The sequence below is a fragment of the Alligator sinensis genome, unplaced genomic scaffold (assembly GCF_000455745.1).
Source record: "Alligator sinensis unplaced genomic scaffold, ASM45574v1 scaffold277_1, whole genome shotgun sequence".
Classification (NCBI taxonomy): domain Eukaryota; kingdom Metazoa; phylum Chordata; order Crocodylia; family Alligatoridae; genus Alligator; species Alligator sinensis.
This window is the reverse complement of record NW_005841899.1, coordinates 643,991-648,521: the sequence shown is the minus strand read 5'-3', so window position 1 is coordinate 648,521 and position 4,531 is coordinate 643,991.

Sequence of the window (4,531 nt, the reverse complement as noted above, 5' to 3'; positions counted from 1 at the left end):
TCCTTCTTTCCTCCTGCTTCTTCTTCTTTTTTTTGCAGCACACACACTTACAGATTTTTATACCCTCAGTTCAGCTGCTCCGTAGCACCCTCAGTAGTGTAAATCATTGTCTTTTCTATTGACAAGGGGTTATCTGGTTTGGACCATCTCAGGAAACTGATTGATAATCAGGAAACACTTAAGATTAGGGAGTAACCCAAATACTTGGGAGCCAGCTTGAAATTCCTATGGGTGGCAGATATACTGATGGGATATCTCATGGTTTCTTCAGGAACAATAGATAGCTTGCAGCATCAGGATTTTGGATTTTTACTTGTTGTGCACAAGCCTCAGCTTAGCATGACTTTTCCAGATCTTACTATAGTCTTTTAACAGACTTAAAGCAATTATTGGGGTGCTCATAACCTTTTGTGGAGAGGACTCCCACCAGTCGTCTCGGGAAAGATATGACAACACCTGGGATTAGGGCTCCAGCAGGCTGGATGCTGTGATGAACCCTTAACCATTGTTCAAATGTTGCCCATACCCCCTCTGACTCGGTCTCTTGCCTCAGCATTCCCTAACCCGGCAACCGAGTTTTAGTCAATCAAGTTTAAATAGGCCTCCCATAGTGGGACCGGGGAATGTACGGCCCGAGATGCCTATTAAACTTAGAGCTGTGTGTGTGTGTCTGGGGGGGAAAAGTCCTTAGTAAATCCAGATTAGAACTGGTCTGATAAATGCTGAGGTGGGTGTGTGTGAACATGGATTGATTAACATTGGAAGCACAGATTCCCCATCATGCAGCGCGCTCCTGCTTCTCTGGTCCCAGAATTCACTGCAGTCTCTGCTTCAGGCTTTCTGTTTTCCATCTCTCATGTAAATGAGACCTAGGGCAGTTGATTCACTCTTGTCACCCTTATCTGGTGAGGGTCTTAGGTGCGTCTCTCACTGCATCTTAATCAGTTTCATTTAGGTAGAGGAGGGGAGGGAGGGGGGGTGAGTCCTTTGTGAGTCAGACAGACTGCATCCTGTGCCCCGGTTGCCCAAGAACACAGAGCTGAGACGTAACACTGCTAAAACTGGGGATTACAGGCATACAAGGTAGATGCAGTTCTGAGAATTCACTCTGTTTTCCCCATTAACTAACCAGTTCCAATCAACTCCTGCATCAATATATTTTTTGTTGCGGATGATCACACAATAATAGAAAAGTAGGCTGGAGGGGACCTTCAGAAGTCATTTAATCCAACCCTCTACCTGAGGCAAATCATCCCTGTCCAAACCATTCCTATCCAGCCCATGGAAATCCATTGTCTTAGCAAAACTACAGTCAACCCAACACAAGGCGTAATACCCTAACCTGCCACAAGTTAAGCAAGGGAACCGTAGTGAACAATGTCCTGCTGCTGCAAGGTTATTAAAAATACACTCAAGATCCCAGGGAGAGGGCTACACCTCCTGCCACAGAAGAAGGAAAAACTCCCACAGTCCACACCAATGTGACATGGGGTAAAATTCCTTCCTGACCCCAAATATGGCAGAGGGGCAAGATCCTCTGACCAGGAACATCCGGCTTTCAGTCCCAGCAGGAGCATTGGCACACCTCACTCAAAATCTCCAGCCTTGGATGCAGCCAACATCCAATGTCTCTGGGGAAGGCTTTAAAAAAAAAAGCCCTGACACATGTAGCAGCAGGAGAAAAAAATCCCTTCCAGTGCCATGCAGCAACCGGCAAAGCCCAGAATATGGGAAATACCCTTAGGAGAACAGAGAGATACCTACATCTAGATCCGTGTTGCTCAATCTTTTAAGTAGCAAGTACCCCCTAACTTCTGAAAATTTTAATAAGTACCCCATCGCTCAATTTTCCAGGGGATTTTATATCTACAGACTAATGTGTGCCATATGTTGGAAGAAGGGCTGTGTATATAAGGCCATGATATGACAGATGTCTGATCTGATGTAGGTAGGGTTGCCACCTTTTACACCAGAGGTGCACAACTCAAGTATGTACCTGGGCTAGAGGTGATGTTGGCCAAAGCTAGGAGTGCTGAACTCAGTGCTACGCAAAACGTGGCACACCAAATTATTACTGGGGAACTCCATTTTTTAAATTGAACCAAATATTTGCCATAGGCTTGAGAGGAAAAGAGGATGAGAGAAAGAAGAGAGTGTTGGGGTACCCACATACCCTCTGCCCGTGTCTCGTGTACCCCCAGGCGTACACGTACCACAGGTTGAGAAACTATGATCTAGATCATATCTGACCAGTGGCTGTCCAACCTCTTGAACACCTTCAGTGATGGAGAGTCCACAGGTTCCCCAGGCAGTCTATTCCACTGCCTGACTGCTCTAACAGTGAAGACATTTTTCCTGATACCCAATCTAAACCTACTTTGCTGCAATTTCAAGCCATTGATTTATGTCCTACTCTCTGCAGCAAGACAGAAAAGGTGTTTTCCCTCTTCCTTATGGCAGGGGGAAGCCAGGAAAAGCTGCTGTGACTTCAGTCCCCACCCCCTTCTCAGCCAGCCAGAGCCTGGCTAGGGAGGAGAGGGGTGGGGCCAGCCCTGCCCTCAGGCTCAGACAGCCGAGTCCAGCTCAGCCCAGGGCTGAAAAGCATGCTGGGATGCTGGGGGACTCTGATTTAACTTAAACCAGGAAGAGGTCTGGGACAGAAGTTCCGTAAACCAATTTGACTGAAATCAGTTAAGTCTGATACTACATTCAAGAGGTTTATCTTAAATCAGTTTTGGCCATTTTGAAGCTGGTTTATGTGCACTGAACCTATGTGCTGTTACAGATTTAAACCAGTTTCTGATCACTTAAGCCAGTTTGTGTGTAATTTCTGTCCCTAGCCTATTTGACTTGCTTTCCAAGCCCCTTATCATTTTTATAGCCTGCCTCCAGACTCTCTTCAACTTTTCCATGTCCTTTTTAAAATGTGGAGCCCAAAACTGCACACAGTACTCCAGAGGAGGCCTAACCAGTGCTGAGTCGAGAGGTACCATCACTTCCTGTGTCTTGCACGTATTGCTTCTGTTGATGCATCCCAAAAATGCATTTGCCTTTTGTGCAGCTGCATCACACGGCAGACTCATATTGAATCTGTGACCTACCAAGACTCCGAGATCCTGGTCAGTAGTGCTGCCATCCTGTCAGGTGTCACCCATTTTGTATTTGTACTTTTGATTACTCTTCTGAAGGTTTAAATTGCCATCTTTTCATACTACATAGCAGGGTTGAACTTCATTCTTTTCATCCTCCAGCCTAGCTTTCCAGTCTGTCATGATTCTTCTGAATTGTACTCCTGTCCTCTAACATGTTTGCAATCCTTCTCAAGTTTGTATCATATGCAAACTTGCTCAAGGAGCTTTCTACATGAGCATTCAGATCATTGATAAGCCCATCAAACAGCACTCAGTCGAGGACAGACCCTTGTGGGACCCCTCTCAAAACCTCCTGCCATTCTTACATGCATCCATTTATATTTACCCTTTGCTTGTGGCTATTAAGCAAGTTGTCTATCCACCTTATAGTATTTTTCTACCAACCCACATTTCCCCAATTTGTTCATGGGAAAGTCACGTGGGACCTTGTCAAAAGCTTTGTTGAAGTCCAGATACACTATATCCATGGCATTCCCTTTATCCAGCCAAGTAGTTACTTTGTCAAGTTGATGAAGGCCATACAAATACCCAGATGAGAAAGGCAGATTGTGGTAGTATGTGAATCATTCTTGTCTTTAGAAGGCCAGGAGGGACCTTTGTGATCATCTTATCTGACCTCCTGTATAATGCAGGCTATAAGACTTCCCTGAATTCTTTGGTTAGTATTCCTCTGTAATCCTTGTGCAATTTTAGTTCTGATGAAAATTGCTTGGTTGACAGTCCTGAAAAGCAAAGCCTTCTCTCCCACATACTAGGCATTGCACAGGTACTTGTTGTCCAAAACCTCCCCCTATGCCACCTTGCCCATGTCAGAGGTGAAAGGATATATTGCAAGTGCTACACCATTCAGTTCTTGGCCAATTTATTCCCTCATTAAGGGCCAAGTCTTGCAAAATGTACAGAGGATCAGGCCACTGAGGGGAGCGGCTTGTGAGAGAAATAACTGGAACTAATCTAGAAACAACAAACTCATTTGACAGATGCTATCATATTTTATGTAAATCATTTGTAGATTAACCTTTTTCAGTGTACAGGGATACCATGTAGTTACTGACTATAAGTACATTTTTCTTCTCAGCTGTGTAATTACCATGCACATTGATAGGTTTTGGGTGCCCAATTTGCATAATCATTACATGGTTATTTCTCTATTACTATATAGCATGCCAAACAGTGTATTCTGATGGGTTGATAGCTATTATTCAATTTGCATTATCTCCCTAGAACTATTTCTTGATGACCATGTTGTGAATATGCAAATCAACCCTAATTGGCTACTCTAATCATATTGTTCTGACTGAATTCTATGGTCAAAAGTTTGTGCCACATACCAGCAATAAAGAAACCACCTCAGCTTCTCACTTCTTCCAGTTGAGAAA